Genomic DNA, 18,182 nt, shown 5'->3' on the forward strand with positions numbered 1-18,182 from the left:
CTATTTATCCATCTCCCTTCTCCTCATGTCCACCTCCCTTTACCGCCCACCCCACCAAGTCTATTCTGACCACAGTAGCTAGGTGAGCCATTTAAAACCTAAGTCAGGTCACGTGACACCTCTGCTCAAAAAGCTTCAGTGACTTCCTGTCTCACTCAGAGTCAGAGCCATAATCACATTCAGGCCCTGGCATGCCATTAGGCTCCCCTGTTGCCTCTCAGACTTCATCTCTGAACGCTTTCTCCTCATGGACTCTGCTCTAGTTGTACTGGCCTCCCTGCTATTCTCAGGCACACTCCCATGACAAGATCTTTCCAAAAGATGTCCCCTTCATCACTTCCCCTCCAGATGGCAATAAGGTATGTTCCTTCCTAAAGACCTTGGTTCAAATCTCTCCTCTACTAAACAGTAATGCTCTGCACTCATGGCTTGTTATTTCTCTTCACCCGATGTATTCTTCTACATAGCACTCAGCACCTGTTATATTTCCTATTCATGTCTTTCCTGTCCGTTTCATCCCACTAGAATATATAGCTCTCTGGGCTCAGAGATTTTATCTATTGGATTCATCCATTTTGTATCTCTAGTGCTTAGAAGTATGTGTGGCATATAGTAGGCATTCAATAAATATTCATTTTAAAATATTCAGAGTGATCTATTTTTCTTCATGTTTTGACTATTTTATTGAACAAGGTACTCTCCCTCTGACACAATCATTTGAATTAAGAAAAATTTATTTTTGGAGCACCTGGGTGGCTCAGTCGGTTAAATGTCTGCCTTTGGCTCAGGTCATGATTTCAGAGTCCTGGGTTTGAGCCCCACATTGGGCTCCACACTCAGCAGGGAGCCTGCTTCTCCCTCTCCCTCTGCCCTTCTCCCCCCGCCCCATGCTCCCTCTCTCTCACGCTGTCTCTTTCTCAAATAAATAAATAAAATCTCTAAAAATTTTTATTTTTTCTCAGATATAGAAACAATGACCACAAAAAAGATCACTCTGAGATCATTACCAAGAATGGCAAAATTCAGGGCAGCGTGGAAGGGCCGAGAGAGCAGTCAACTAGATGAAGTTCAGGAGACTTGAAGGGCCAGAAGTCCTATCCTGTCACCCGTCACAGAGCTGTTTCTATCATGTTTAGAGACATACAAATAACTGATTTATATCTGTCCTCCTGGGAAACGTGAGCAATTTTACAGGCAGAGGTGCTGTGTCATCCATGAAAGTTACTATACTGATGTGAAGATCTTTTTTTAGATAGGAAGGCTGTCTTATTGAGTCTCTGCATGTTCACATTATCAGCTGGCTTGGGCTCATTTGGCTGAGATGTCATGAGGTGTCAGAAGAAAAAGCACACCAAGAACAGGGCCCAGAGCCTCAGTGGGAGATTTCAAATCTGAGCTCAACCACTCCACACTGAGTGAGTCCAGGCAAGCCACTTAACTTCCTCCAGGCCGTAGTTGTTCTCTTCAGCAAAATATGAGTCACAAGCAATCCCTGCTTTGCCACCTCATGGCATGATATAACCAGCGTGAGAACTTCTCTAGGTATATAGGACTCCATGCGAACTGCTCCATAAATGACTAAATGCCATTACTTGAGTCCTTAGGCTGATTCCTGAAAAGACGAATAGGCATGTCTAAGTAAATAGTCCCATCTTTTCCTGCCCATCACCAAGAGAGGGGAACCAGGGAAGGTGAGTCTTATGGCATCAGATTTTAGGTTCTGTACTTGGGGATTTGTTCATTTATTCACAACACATCTACTGAGCACCTACGATGTGGGAGGTGTTGAACCGCAGACTTTGTAGGGAGAATAGACTTCAATGTAATCCAGTCTTGTCCTTAAGGTGCTCACACAGAATAGTGAGGAAGACCACACACACATACCCCGAAACCTGTCATATGACATAGAAAGAGATTTGTCAAAAGAAAGACCCCTGGAATGAAATCAATTCACACAGCCTTGGCAGTCACTTTAGTTCTCCGGGCTTTAGTTTCATCTTCAGCAAAAGTATAATAATCACAGGGCGATTATGAAGATCAAGATGGGATATTATTTTGTTTAGGTGCTTTGTTAACTGTGAATTGCCATACATGAGTCAGTTCTTCTGTCTCTCCTCTTCTTTTTCCTCCTCCTCGTTCTTTTCCTTCCCTCTATCCCTCTGCTTCTCTCTCCTTGCTCCTTCTTTTCTCTGTTCTCTCTTTGCTTTGGTAGGAGCCCCACTGTGCATCACTGAGACATTCTCACAATTAGCTGAATCTGGTTTGATCGTTAAAGTGACAGCCCAGTTGGAAATCTTTGATCCAACATGTTTCCTTATTGTATTACCTGATAGCTAAGAGTTGCTAATGGATCTAACCCTAGCCTGACTTAGATGACATTTTTTCCCCAGTCTGTTGCTACACATAGGATATAGAATTGAATGAAGGTGAATAATGATCTTTATTTCCTAAAGGTTTGAATATAAGTGGAGGTGGGGGAAGTGTTTAGACACAAAATGTAAAGTGCTCAATATTTCAAATTGATTAGCATTTAGGAACAAAACAGACATACCCACAACTTCTCGGTTCAACCCTTTCATGTTCTCTTCTTCCAACAAAGCCTTGATTCCTAGAAACTGTGTCCTAGAAAGGAGAGCAATCTGATGAAGGTCATGCAATTAAATTAGCAACAAAAAGTCTAGAACTCAAATCTCCTGATTCTCATTCCATTCTTGTCCCCTACCCCTTGGGCTAGCCTCCAGGTCCAATGGGATGAGTAGCCACAGGCTCTTACTCTTTCCATAAGCTCCCTCCTCTTCCTCTTACCTCCCCCAGGAGGTTTAGACATTCCTCCCACTTTCCCTACCCTTAATCCTCCCCCACCCCAACCTTCTTTTTGAGTCACACCTTCTGATAGCTGAGACTCTGAAGTTGAGCTTGTGTATAGCCAGGTGTCACGCGACCTGTGCTCCACATTTCTGTCACCGCAGTAAGCACTGTTTCACATAATCTTCACAAAAATTGGCAAGGTGTCATTCTGACCTTACAGACTAACCAACTGAAGCTCAGAGAACTGTTTTACTTGCCCCAGGTTACACAGTTAGAAAGTAGTAAGGCCAGGATTTGCATCAGATCTAGTGCCAGAACTGATTATTGCCTTATTGCCCCCTCGGCACAGCTCTGACCTTGCAAAAGGGAACCCAGTGGTTTAAGTAAATACCAAGGGGTAATTGACTCCTAGCTCTTCTGCTGTGGGGGGGAGATGGCACAATGATCCTGGACTCCTGAACATTTCTGAATCCCTTAACTACATACTAAGCAATAAGAACTACAGTGAGTCACTTCACTCCCCCTCAGACAGGATAAGTAATAATGCCTCCATAACAAGAGTTGTGAAAATTAAGGATTAGAATGGATAATGTTTGAGAAAGCATCAGGTAGTCTGTAAAGAACCATATAACTATTTGATTTTAATAAACGGCTTGTGATTTTCTTAATCCAAAGGTTAATGATGATATTGTTTACACTATTTTATTGTAAGCCTCCTCAAATACTTTGATTAAGTGGGTAGTCTAAGATAATAAGGGCATGAATAATTAAAATATTTTATTGGATTTTTTGTCTCACTTTTTCCATTAAAGAAGTTGGCTTATAGCTTATAATGCATACATATCATGCATGCATTTCCCTAGACCAAAAAAAAAAAAAAAGATAACTGTTGTCATCTTAATAAACATTTACTGCGCACATACTCTGTGCCCTAAAACTGGTCCAAATACTCTATTTCTCATTATCTAATTTAATTATAAAGAGGTAGGTACCATTACTATCTTCATTTTATAGATGGGAAAACTGAAACTCAAAGCACCTAAGTGACTTGACTAAGGTCACACAACTGTTAAGTGAAAATGACACAAGTTTTTAGAACTACACACAATATATTTGACATTACTTTATACCACCTCTGTCAAAATAAAACTTGTCAAAAACTTGAGTCGCTGGCCGTCAAAGTGTCTAGCAAAGTAGAACATAGGCAAAATGTTAAAACTAGTAATGTGTGTGTGTATGTGTGTGTGTGTGTGTGTTTATAAAAGAGACAGAAGGGATGGAAAACAGGTAAAAAAGCATAATGAAAACTTAAGCTAAAGAAAACCACTGTAATTGACCACAGAGTATAGGCCTGTACCTTATCACATAGAGAGACATTGCATGCTACTGGTTCATTGGCCAACAAATGATTGAGCACTTACTATGTACAAGGACAAGTGTTCAAGTCTATAGAATAAGAACACAAAATTAAAAAAAAAAAAAAGAACACAAAATCACAGAACCTCCTTCTTGGACCTCATAAACGTCTAGATAAGTTGTCAGGTAAATGCACTTGAATTATTTTGTGTGTAAGTGTGCATTTACCACTTAAGTAAATTGCCTCTGGGGTGTGCTCAAAATTGGTTCTTATCTGAACTGCTCTTTTATACAACTGTTTAAGGAAAGGAATAAGGAAGAATGTGCAACATTGGGAAACAAAAGAATAGGATTTGGAGAATAACATGAGTTACTTAAATTGGTCAAGACATTGGGACATAGATACTTTTATTTTCAGTAGAACTTGGCAAAAAAAAAAAAAAAAAAGGAAAGGAAAAAGGAAAAATCCAATGTCCTGAAAGCTAAATAAAGCAAACTGGGCCTCTGATTCCCCAAGGTTCAGATTAAGAGCCCAACTCTTCCGTGGAGGACAGGAGGAATGAGAGACTGGGTTTCCATTATAAATAACCCCAGAGTTCAGTCAATAGCAATTTCTTTTGAAGCCTTTTAAGAAACCTGGGATGGGGCCAGCAGAGAGGTACCCACTGGGCCAAGCCAGGAGAGAAAGGAAATATCTATAGCTGATATCACTTTGTATAGCACTTACTGCTGCATCACAGCAGAAGAAAGCACCAGTAGTGGCAGAAGTGTCCCTTGGCTGGAGGGCCCTTGTCATCAAAATTTCTCTCCTCCACCATGCAGGCAACATGGCCTCAGCTCTCCTCTCGTAGTATCTTTGCATTCCTCCACCTCAGAAAACAGAAAGTCTTGGAGTTAGAAGCCTTGACATTGACATCCCAGTCCATCCAGGCAGCTCTTGGCACAAGCAGGTTATCCTACCTGTTCATGTGAGATTCCTCATCTCCCCCTGTGACCCCACTTCACAGGCTACAGAGTCACTCAGGGGACATGACAAGTGCTAAAGCACATTAGGATGTGATCAAATTTGTAACATAAAGGAATAAGTTAAAATGTAAAAGTTTTAAATACAGCTGTCCATACTCGCCCATAGTTGAAAACAAAAATGAAACTAGTGAATTAAGCATACAAATTCACAGATACACACCCAGTCTACAAAGCATGGAACTCAAAACCCTTGACTGGTTTTCAAAGTCCTTCCCAACGCTTCTCTCTAGAATTGTCTCTCTGTGTACTCTTTATGTCTCTTCTAGTCCTATCAAATTAATCACCCAGTCACTCAAGAGTCCAGATTATGGGCTTATTCTTTAATATCTCCATTTATTTGTTACATTATTTCTACCTCTTAGAGTGCCTTTCTCCTTCATAGCTATACATCCAAACCTGCTGAAATGCAACCTCCTCCAGGAAAGAAGTTATCTCCAATTTTCTTTGTTGTAAGTCATGTCTACTTAATCTGAGCATCCCTAGTTATTTTTATTTGTGCCTCATATAATAATGTATATGCTTGTGATTTTTCAGTTTTCTTGGGAAGGATTATGTCTAATTCTTCATTTCATCTACCAAGGAAATGATAATAGCCAGTGGCTAAGATGTATTGAGCACTCCTTTAATCCTCACAGTTAACTGAGGATGTAGATACTTCCATTTTCCTCATTTTGTAAATGAGAAAACAGGGAACAGAGAGGTCAAGAAAGCTTCCCAAGCACTCAGCTCTTAACTGGTCAAGTTGAAAAATGGGGATTTCAGGTGTAAATCCATTTTTCATATATATGCCTTCCATTATTGCATGTTATTAGCATAGGAAGTACCTAATAAATACTTATTAATGGAGTAAATGAACAAAGAAAGAAAGAGAGAAGGAAAGGAAGGAAGGAAGGAAGGAAGGAAGGAAGGAAGGAAGGAAGGAGAAGAAGAAGAAAGAAGAAAGAAGAAGAAGAAGAAGAAGAAGAAGAAGAAAAAGAAAGAAAGAAAGAAAGAAAGAAAGAAAGAAAGAAAGAAAGAAATTAAAGCATAAGCATTCTCTTCCAAGCATAGGACTTTACCTTCTCTTTCCAGTGGTGCCACTCAGTGAGCATTTGTTGAATTAATGACTGAGTAATTGGCCCTAGAACAGATGTCTGGGGACTGCTGAGTCTAGAAAGCTCTCAAAGGGGAGTCATTCACTCATTCTTTCAGCACGTACTCATCATTCATTCATTCTTTCAAGGTTTATTAAAAGGCTACTATGTGCTAGGTAGATGGTGTAGGAATAAAAAATAAATCAGCCATGAGTCCTGGTCTTTGAGTGCTTACATTTTGATACCATGAGAATCTGCTAGTGTTTTTCAAGTCTAAGAACAGACATTGGCAGAGTAAAGAGGACTGAAGCTCAGGGGATGACCAACATAAACTTCAGAGGCGACTGCTAAGGACAAGTCTGGTGCCAACCACGAAGAAGCCTTCCCTTAAAGAGGAAATTCTGCTGAAGATCATGAAGAATAACTGGATGACTCACCTATCAAAATAGGAAGCTCTGTCTGGTAAAGAAGATGGTGGCATTGAGGTGGGAGAAACCACAAAGATCCTGCTCAAACAATCACCACAGTAGGCTTCACCCTTGCTACTTGGGCTTTACCATGTGTAGAGTGGAGCACCTACTTGTTCAGTAGCCAGGGCTGGATTGAGGTGGTGCGGCACTGTGGTAGGGGATCCCAGGCTCTGGGAGGCACTGCCTCACCCTGAACAAAGGCTCCCTCAAATAGAAGCTCTGCAAACTTAGGCATGTATAAAAATGGAGATAATAGTGATCCCACTTTCATGAAGCTGTAAAATGCATAGAGCAATGCCTGGCTCATAGAGAGTACTCACAAAACATTTGCTACTTTTACTGTGCTTCTATCACTGACTCTAATTGTTTGTATATATGAACTGAAAAATCCCCAGTGAATTTTAGAAAGAAGAGAAGATGCTCACATTTCACTTGGGTATGAAGTAAGAGTATAAATCATACATCTTACATCTTATGAAAGCTTTATTCATCAGATGACAGTTCTTCCATCAGTCCAGGGGCTGGCTTCTCTGAACTGCCATATTAGGGTCCCCCACAGCAGAACTCCAAATGGATCATGATGCTTCACATCTGTGTACTTTAACACAAGACTTTAAGAAGAGCACAGAGTGATTCTGCTAAAACCAAGTGGTTACATTTTCTTTTACTTTACCAGACCAGGGCTCCTATCAGAATCTGATTCCCATCTTTGGTATATAAATGTTACTCTAACCTAGAAAGTAGATCTTTCTTTATAAAGGCAAATATTGACTTAATCCACGTATTTCTTCCTATTTAAAAAAATAAAAAATATTTTAAAAATATATGCATTAAAATTATTTATTTAAGCAAAGAATTTATAACCAAGTGCTGGATTTTGCTTTACTACAAAAAAGTTCTGATTTTAAATTTTGCAGTTAGTTTTTTTTTTTTTCAGTGATTAGTCCCATCATACACGCACACAAAAAACAATCTCTCATTTTACATAGGCTTTGATCAATAAAACAATGGTTCTCCTACTGGCAACTCTTAAATAGTCAAGATTAATTTCAAAGACATAAATTCGAAAGTAGCAAAACAACACTTAACTTCTTGGAAGTGCTGTCAAAGAAAAGACAAGATTTTCATACTATATATTTTTTTACGTTGATAATAAAGTAGATTTCCTTTTTTTGTTAATTCAATATTCCTGTTGCAAAGAATAAGAATCATACACTAGACAACTCAGAGGCTATCACTTAAAAGATTTTCAGTCTCCTAATAGAAACATGTCTTAGTATAACAGTTTTAAAAATTATGACTAATGAATAAATATGTTCAAAATGTTATTTTTAATTAATTAATTTATTTATTTATGCTTACATATCAATCATTGTAACTTACCAGGAAATGCCAGGGTATTCCTTTGCCAGGTTTTCTAAGAGATGCATTTGATAGGAAGAATATACCAGGAAATGGGGGAGATACTTCCCAAACTGACTGATGAGATATGTAAGTTGAACAGTCAAGAAATTCCACACCAATATCTCAAGTTCATTCCACACCAGTGGCTGCCATCTGAGATATTTGAGGCTTGTCAGTGGATGGGGCACAGTAGTGGGTTTGAGATAAGCTATAGGAAGGTGGCAACTGTCGTGAACATGGCACTAGCTTTGGAACCAGGAAGACTGGGCCCCAAATCTTGACTCTGCCACACTTGGTCCTGTGCCTTCTGAGCCTCAGTTTATTCACCTGAGAAACCATTATATCAACATCAACCTCACAGAGTCGTTGGAAGCATTAGAATATTAGTAGATGCTCAGTAATGGGCAGTTCTTATGAGGGGGGATAATTCTGGTATATTTACATACAGATGTAATTAGGTGGTGTTTGCAGTGTATTTATGTCTAGTGTATGGATATTTTAAAAGGCATGTTAGCAATCCTTACTCCACGAGGTTACCACATGGATTGCAGAAAGGCTGGCACATTCTCCTGTTCCATAGAACTTCCTGTGATTCCAAAGCACACTGGAGACACCATCACTCCCTGAGCATACTCAACATAGTATCATCAAAAATGAAGAGTTGAGCAGTCAATTAGAAGTAGAGAGACCTGTGATTTAGTCCTGGCTCCATCTCAAAAGAGCTCTTGACCTTGGGTCAATTGCCTCCTCTCTCTGGGCCTCAGTTTCCTAGTTTGAAGATGAAGAAATCACTTCTAGTTCTAAAACTGTCTTAGGCACTGGAATCTCTGATTTTCTGACTGAGGCAGAGGTTCAAGAAGAAAACCTGTAGGAATGACTAAGGTAGTGGGAGAGATTGACTATTCATCTCATGTCTGAAAAAGTGATATTGACCGATTTTTACATGTTCCTTAAAAGCTAAAATTAAAGTAGATCAGAACAAGTTCCTTTCTTTGTGACTAAGGATGACAGGGAAATGTTACAAAGGTTTCTCTAAACCTAGCAATAGATGCATGCGACATGCAGCATACAATTTTGTCTGTGCACAGTCCTAACCAAGCCTTCAATAGGTGTTGGGATTTGGGGTGCAGTCACCACTGGGGTCACCAGTCACACACAGCCCCAAATATCTTTGATAAGTGTTATTTTGCTGTGGTGAATCTTTTCCTACAATTGAACCAATAAACAAATCCAAGTTTAAATGGTCCAGTTTCTAAGTCTAACCAACCATGGAATGAGCCACATTGGGAGGCCGAGAGCTCCAGGCTAGGAGTCCAATGGACACTTTGTTAGGTGTGTTATTATGTCAAGGACTCAGTTATGGAGTGATCTATAAAGACCTTCTGAGCTCCAAAATTTTATGGTTTTTCCGGTTCTATCAACTCTTACCAGGCCAATTCTGGGAATGCATGTGATGGGTTTTACCTTCATGTTTATATTAAAAAAAAGAGAGAGAGAGGGAAAGGAGTTGTTCAAACCTATTGAGGAAGAGAAGGCTGTACATGAGTCAGTTGAGTGTTTTAGTGCTAAAGACACCAATATTCCAGGATTCTGAGCCATCGGGTTCTGGGTAATGAATTTTTATTAAATTTGGATGGCAGCACTGTGCAAAAAAGTTCAGCGGAGGTGACAGACATGCCCAAACCTGGACCTGGCAAACAGGAGGAGGCAGGATCACCTTGCCCGCAGTTGTTACAGTACCTGACAACTACCTGCCTGCTGGCTTCTCCCTGGATCCGCTGAGAATTTCCAGACCCGCCTTGGTTTGTACCCAGCTCAGCGCCCATGGCTCAAGGATTATTCTATAATTTAATCTCATCCTTCTCCTTTTGGCAAGCTGCCTGCTCCAACTCAGAAGTTAAAAGGTTGCACTTCCTTAAAATGCAGTATTTCCCAACCGAACCTGCATCAATCAACCGATTAGTATAATTACACATGCACTGCTTAAGGCTAAACACTGGCTAATGATCGCTGGCTTTGTCTTATACCAGGCTGGTCTTTCTTGATCCAGCTGAGAACTGACCGCTTGAAAGGAGGTGCATGGGAAGATCGGAAAAGCAACTGAGAGAACACCGTGTCAAACTGTCATAGTCCTACGAGGGTCAGCCTTTGCAGCCACTGTCCAGATCTGGTAAGTTGGTGGAGTCTCGGGTTGAACTGTGGGCTGTGAATAGTGACTCAAGTTTTTTAAAAATGGCATAGTAAAGGAGCTACCGAAGAGGTTTCCTGCCCTAACTCTCTTTTTAGGCTCTTTAGAAGGTCCTGTTACCCACCTACCCACCCCCCAATCTTACTGGTTCCCTCTGCTTGCTGTAGGTTTGTGTTGATTTGCTGGCCGGGGTAAGGAGTAGTGCGGTCCAACATTGGTAGGCATAGGAGCTTGGTCTGTGTGGATCTGAAGGGTTCAGAATCTTTTCGAGACTCACCCTAGCTCCAGGCAGAAGAACCCAAGGCCAGGGAGATAGACCCATCCCTAGAAGGATTGTACCTGAAAGGCCAGGTCCATGCTTGCTGTTGCAGGGCAGGGTGTTAAGGCCTGGCTCACTCCAGCATTCTCTCTAAAGAACCACAAATGGGTGGTAACACCCTTAGTTGGAAAGTAGGGCTCGTGTTTCTGCTCCTGTCTGCTCCTGTCTGGGATTGCTGAGACCTTCTTTGTTTGAAGAAAACTATTTGGCTCTAAACTAAAATTTAAGTCTCAGTAACCATGCTCCTTCCATAGAGTCCAGTCCTCTCTCTCTCTCTCTCTCTCTCTTTCTCTCTGCCCTCTTTCTTCTCCCTTCACCTCTGCCTTCCTTTTTGGTTGTTTAGATTATGGTACATTTCAAGCAAAGGACTTATATATTTAATCAACATTTTGCTGGAGAAGCCTACACAGAAGGGTTTTGAATCTGTTAGTGAAAGAAGGGAAGTGATACCAGCCCTTGGTGAGTGGTGACATCACTGAAGACTGTGTTCTGTTCCTTATAGTGCGGCTGGGATTTTTCACTCCAAGAAGAGGATTAAATAATAGAGCTTTCCAGGAAAAGAGTGATATTTATTTATTTATTTATTTATTTATTTATTTATTTATTTCTCTTTTCCAACTTCTTTATCCAATCCATTCAGAAATATAAGCATTTGATACCTGGAGACTGATTTCATTTTGTGGAGAAGACTATCGAAAACTAACATTAAAACTACAATCAATGAGAATAATAACATCCAAACATTTTTATATCCACTGTGTTGATTCTATGAATGAACAGCAGGGTTTGAAAGGACAAGTATGGACAATATCCTAGTTTTTCATGGAGAAAATCAGGACCGGAAAGAGAAATGCCTTGCCCAGGTTCATATACATGATAGATAGAAACCCCCAAACAGAACCATTTTTTCTGACTTGAGGCTCAGCATGTTTTTTCATACACCTTGCTGCCTCTTCTCACACAATAATCTTTTAAGATTAAGCCTTTAGGCTTGAGAGTTGGGTCTATGGAGTTACCAAAAGAACTAAGAAAGTGAAGCTTTGAAAAGATTATATTCTCATCCTTATTTCTCTGCATAGTGTCTGAGTATCAAGGCAAAGGATTATTTGTTAAGACTGCTTTGAAAATTCACTGGCCCATGATTACTTGACTAATGCCAGTAATAAAACCCTGTATATCAAAACCATACTCTTTTTGGCTCATTACTTGCTTTAGCTGAGTGGCCAGCTATGGGTGAGTTTACTGGTAGGAAGGTTTTCTGGAAGCAATGATTGGTTATAAAGTTTCCGTTGAGATCCAGGTAGCAACTTTAGTCAAGTACATATCTGTTACTAGTGAGAGGGTAAGTGATAGAACAGACATCAGCCAGGTGGCTCCGCCCCAAATATTTGTCTGGCAGAGTCTAAACTGATCACCACTTGGATCACCTCTGGAATACTGGGAGAAGAAATAATGATTGTTGATCAGAGCTGGGTCTTAGGAAGTCGAGGATCTTGAATAAAACTAACCAATTTAGTATTTTCCAGTTCCTACCAAATAAGAATGAGATTTAAAGGCCCTTTCTCCCCTCTCTCCTCCTCTCTCACTCATTATCAGCATCATAAAATCAATCCCGGGTGAGATCTCAGAGAGATCAAGGTATGGTGGAAGGCATACTCAGCTGGGAATGCAAAGTCTCTGCTTCTCTCCAGGCTCTGTGTGGTCTCAGAAGTATGAACGATTTGACTTTATGGGTTTTAGTATCTCCATTTATCCAATGGAGAGTTGAACTGCATAGTCTTTGATACTTCCAGGTCTGGCATTCTTTGATTTTTCCCTAGAATCTCAGATTCTGGTCTAAACCTGCTTGACCAAGAATGCCAAAAGATGCCCAAGCTTCTTGTCTTTGATTTGCCTCTCTCTTACCAAGATTTCCAGGATGAAATGAGCAGGGGAGTGGCCTCTCTTCCCCCATTGTAGTTAGAGGTCTCACTGTGATCACTCAGCATCCCTGCTTAATCCCACCCCACCCCACCCCACCCCACCCCAGGCCTTCCCTCTGCCAGTGACCTTAAGCTATGGCAAATGAAACACCCAGACACAACAGGAAACCCCTGATAGGGAGGGCTTTTATTTTAGAGAGGAGAAAAGGGAGATGGGGAGTGTAAGACCCAGTCAGTCCCAGATGGGCCTGGACTCCAGCCCAGATGCCCCAACATCCCAGTTGAGTGCCTGTTCCACCATAGTGCTGCCATGCTGGATATACGTATGTATGTGTGTGTGTGTGTGTGTGTGTGTGTGTGTGTGTACACACATACATTTTTTTTAAGCTCTCATCTGGATAATATCTTCTGTTCAGGACTCTCAGAGTCCAGAGGAGTAAGTTTACTAACTTAAACCCAGTCTCTGTAGATTATCTACTCTCAGTTCCTATTCTATGTCCATTCTCTTTCTTCCACCCCCGTCTCTTTCTCATAATTAGCTTTATAATTGTAAAGGGTTTTTTTAGAGAAAAAAGCTGTTAGGTATAGTAAGAAATAAATTAGCATATTAACAAATAATTTCTGATTTGAATATCAGTGTAATGTACAAGATTAGAAAGCAAATAAATGAAAGTAAAAATAAAGCTTCTTGTGATCCCATCACTTAGAAATATCCACTGGGAACATTTTGGTGAGTTTCCTTCCAGTCATTTTTTTAAATATATATATATATATACACATATGCATATATATTTGCCTTCAATATTTTGTCATTGGTATTTTAAATGGGTTTTAGGACTTGTCATTACTACATACCTTTGGTCTTTTATCAGTTGTGTAAGATCTAATTCGTGTAATTCCATATCATTGTGGTGGCTCTCCTTCCTTAATTGAACGCTGATCGATACAGAATATATTGCTAAAACTCCTAAAACCCGTCAGATGTGGATTTTGGAACTTACTTCCCTACCTGGACATACTCCAACAAAGAACTTTGAGGCATTGGGCAGTATGTTTCCAAACAGCTCCAGGGTTTTTTTTTTTTAAGTCACCCATTGTCTATTACATTTAACATTTATTGAACATCTGCTATACATGTCCGACATTGTGGTAAGTGATTTACATGTATTACATTACTTAATCCTATCTCCCTGGGGGTAAGTATATCCTGGTTTCCATTTTATAGATGAGGAAACTGGGGCTTAAGGAAGCTACAAAACCCAAAATTGCAGAGCTAACAAGTGGTAGAGTTGTGCTTCAAACTTAGGCAGTTTGGTTCTAGAGTCCATGCTCTGGGCTCAAAGTTAAGTTACTCACTAACATACCAAGCTGGAGATGCCTCACCTGTTGGTAGGAGGGCAGGGTCTTGGGGGGCAGTCATTTGGACTGTGGGTATACATGACCTTGTGAAATGAGCCCTGCTGATGAAGGCAGAAGATTTCCTGGAGTGAGTGCAAGACTAGGAGTCAAACAGACATGGGCTCTAAGCCTACTCTTCCAACATATCAGCCATGTGACCCTGGATATGTCACGGCCCTGTCTGAGCATCAGTATTCTCTATAAAAGGGAGATAAGAGTATCAGTCTTAAAGGTTGTGGTGAGAATGAAGAATGACAACATGTAAAACCACCTGGCATGTTTCCAGGCATATGGCAAATGCTAATAGAATTTACTTGAATCTGAATCTGAGCAGAAGGTTTCAAGTTGAGACCTGATTTTTAAGTCTTGGATCAAATACCCTTGGTGTGTGTTTTTGAGCAATGATCCTGGGGCCTTTCTAGGTCCAAGTTCCTCATCTTTCTAAGAGGTGGTTGGACTAGAGATCTCCACGACCCTATCTAGAAGCTGGGCCTCTAGAAGTTGGTTTTTAGCAAAAGGAGTGTGGCAGATGGTATCTTCCCTTCTCCTATCAGTCTGAAACAAGGCCAAGGTTCCTTGAGTCCAATATGTTTCTCCTTGGCCCCTCTGCCCTGTGGTTGTTCTTGACTAGAGCCATGCACTTGGAGCTTTCTGAAATGTCTGAGGTCTGATGAAAATCACAAATATTTCTTAGAAAGAAGGGGTGAGGTTGTGACTGTGACTTTTGGACTCTAGAACCAAAGAAAGGGGAGGTTGTGACATTAGCCCTTTTAGGGATGGAGGGTCACAGCTTTATAGTTATTTCAACAATGAAGGAAAATAGCTCCTTGACTTGCTCCTAAGAATGCTGTTGGGAAATCACAAAGCCAGATGATTCATTGGGTCTCTTGTACTAGATCATTTTATGATTCAGTTGGAAGACAACCCCTTGAATTTTAACTGAAGGGCTCCAAGAAGCTAAGCCCTGTGAGGAGTGGAGAACTGACAGGGGTCTCACTCTAAAGATATCTCTTATATGCTTCCATCAAGGAAACATCAACCAAGACCTGAAGAGCATAGACATGTCTTGTTAGGATCCCACAGAAAGGATAATTAAGGTTTTTTTCCTATTTCCCTGACCATGTCTTATTCACCTTGGCCAGCACCTCCTCCTCTCCCAAACCACTGAGGAGTGTCTCAAGGCTCAGCTATCGGACTTCTTGTTCTGTGTTCACTTCCCTGGGGATTTTATTCAGTTTCACAGTTTTAATAAAATCTCAACACTGACAACTCCTGGATTTCTATCTCTAGCTTAGATTTCTCTCTGGGACACCAGACTCAGAAATCTAGCTCCCACTCAGGCACCACTTTCTGACTGTCTATTTGGCTGCTCTAACTGAGCCATCCAAATTAGAGTTCCTGATGTGCCCCAAACTCCTTCAAATCTGCTCCACCTGCAGTCTTTCTTTTTTGGGTAAATAACAATTCCATCTGTTATAGTTGCTCAGACCAAAGAAAATGAAGCCGGGCTTGATTCCTGTTTCTCCACAACCCACATCCAGACTACCAGCAACATTATTGGCGCTGCCTTAAAAATTATATACAGAATACTCCTCACCATTTCCTAGTCCAAGCCACCATCATCTCCCTCCAGGATTATTATAACAAATCCTTAAATAGTCGCTATGCTCCTACCTTGCCTATCTGAGCAGGGTGGCTAGAGGGATTCTGTGAAAATAAACTTTGGATCTTGTCCAGGCTGTCAATGGTTTTCCATCTCATCCAGAGGAATAGAAAATGCTTCCAGCGCCCAATGGAGTTTATATAACGTACTCTCCTTTCCTCGCTCTCTTACTGCTCTGCCCTCCTTCACTCTGCTCTAGTGCCATTTGCAGGAGTGCCAGCCTCCAGGTGTACAGCCCCCTTGCTAGTCCTCAAACAATGGGCATGCTCTAGCTCGAGGCCTTGGTGCTTACAGTACCCTCGTCTGCTACCAAGAGGTAGCAGATATCCAAATGGTTCCCTTCTTCATTTCTTCTCAGTCTTCTGTGCCACCTGCCTAATGGTGCCTTCCCTAACACCCTATCTCATACTGCATCCTGCCCCAACACATGTCCTGCTGCTCTTCCTTGCTTTTTTCCTTTTTAGCATTTATTATCATCAGAACAATTATATATTTGCTCTCGAGTGTATTGTCCGTTTCTCCCTGCTAAAAGGAAACTCCAAAGGGTGGGAGCACAGCACAGTGCCTGGCATTCAGTAAATAATAGTTAAAGAAATGGGTGGGGTGGTTGGCCAAAGGCTTTATGGAGGAACCTGAGTTTGAGTGACCCTCTGAATCACAGGAAGATCGGAGGACCAGAGACTGACAACAAGGTGCTCAGGAGAAAGAGACATTTGGTCAGAGGCCAAGTGGTGTCCTGCAGGATGAATAGGGCCAGACTAACTGCCTTATTCTTTATCAGCCTTTATCTATCTGGTTTTATTTCTTCCAGAGCACCTAGTGTCTGTCTTTAAGTATGTAGAAAAATCCCATGGCTGCCTGGTATAATAGAAAGTTCATGGATGGAATTCAGAGTCGTAGACCTAAATCTAGAAGTGTGACCTTAGACTAGCCACTTGACCTTTCTCAATCTCTGTTTGCTCATCTGTCAAAGAAGGAAAACAACACTGGCTTGTGTTCTTGTGGCGGGGAGGGGGTCTGTTGTAAAGATCAAATGAGATAACGGATGGAAAATGATTCACACTTTGAAAGCTGGACCATGTAGTAGGGATTAGTGAAATACATGAGCATGTCACTGAAATAGTCACTCAGACTCACATATAGATATCTACCTCAGTGACAAGGAAAGAAGTAAAGGGAGTTCCAAATTGGTGACTAATTCAAGAAATACTTCGTTTGGGTTTTTGAATATGGGAGAGACATGGGAGGAGGGATTGGAAGATGTACCTTCCTGAGGACATGGCTTGTGTCCAAATAAGATGCTATTTGTTCCCTGTGCACCAGGCCCTGGAGATTATATCTCTTTTCATCCTTACATACATGTGTGAGTTGGGTATTACTGCCACCTTCTTTAGAGATAATAAAGCTTAGGTTCAGAGAAGTTAAGTAACTTGCCCAGGGTCACACAGGTATTTGATATCAGAGTCCAGAGAAATCAGCTTTGTTTTAAGAGATTCTGTGTTCTTTTGATAAACTGCCTTTGCAGGGACTTTGATGCTATGAACTCAACAGCTGACAGTGTTGCCTCAGTGGCCTCAATTTGGGCAAGTAAATAACACACAAGTTTAAAACATCAGGGGCCCCCACAGAAAGCAGACTCTAAGCTATTAAACATAATTCAAAAAGTGAAAAGGAAAGTCCATGTGCCAAGTGCGAGTCTAAACTCTTCTCTAGGCCACTGTCTTGTGCTGTGAATGGTTTCTCATGGCAGTGCATGGCAACCATTTAGAAGAAACCAAGATTTGGAGGTAAGCTTTCAGTAAAAGCATAAGAATGATACAGGGGAAACAATGCCCACTGGTCTTCCTAAGCATCAGAAATTTTTTTTCCTACAAAAAGCAGCAGCATAAGAAATGACATGACTAACATCCCAGTCCAGATTTTATTTATTTGTTTGCTTGTTTATTGGAGTATAGTTAACACACCTTGTGACATTCCAAACATACAACATTTCTGGTGTAAGACACAGTGATTGGACAAGTCTAGTTATTATTATGCTCACCAAGAGTGTAGCTACCGCTTGCTACCATACAAGACTATCACAGTACCTTTGACTGAATTCCTTATGCTGTACTCTTTCATCCCTGTGATTTATTCATTTTATAGTGGAAGCTTGTACCTCCCATTCCCCTGCACCCACTTTGTCCATCTCCCCTTCCCCCTCCCTTCCAGCAACCATCAGTTTGTTCTCCATATTAATAGGTCTATTTCTGCTTTTTGTTTGTTTGCTTATTCATTTGTTTTGATTTTAGATTTCACATATAAGTGAAATCATATGGTATTTAATTTTCTCTGCCTGACTTATTTCACTTAACATAATACCCTCTAGGTCCTTTCATGTTGTCACAATAGCAAGATCTCATTCATTTTCATGGCTGAGTAATATTCATATATATACATATATATGAAAAAATATATATATCTTCTTTATCCATTCATCTCTCAGTGAATACTTGAGTTCTTTCCATATCTTGACTATTGTACATAAAGCTGCAATAAATATAAAAGGGCTTATA

At 40.7% G+C, this 18,182-nt stretch overlaps 1 long non-coding RNA gene across 1 annotated transcript; it reads right to left on the reverse strand.

Moving 5' to 3' along the window:
* Window positions 1-1,039: 1,039 nt before the first annotated feature.
* LOC112926198 (uncharacterized) lies at window positions 1,040-3,021 on the reverse strand. The gene is made up of 4 exons (XR_012000248.1): window positions 2,887-3,021; window positions 2,552-2,622; window positions 1,773-1,892; window positions 1,040-1,612 (listed from the first exon to the last, which is right to left on the reverse strand). It is a non-coding gene; the product is annotated as an uncharacterized lncRNA (long non-coding RNA).
* Window positions 3,022-18,182: the final 15,161 nt, after the last annotated feature.

Source organism: Vulpes vulpes, chromosome 3, assembly GCF_048418805.1.
Source record: "Vulpes vulpes isolate BD-2025 chromosome 3, VulVul3, whole genome shotgun sequence".
NCBI lineage: Eukaryota > Metazoa > Chordata > Mammalia > Carnivora > Canidae > Vulpes > Vulpes vulpes.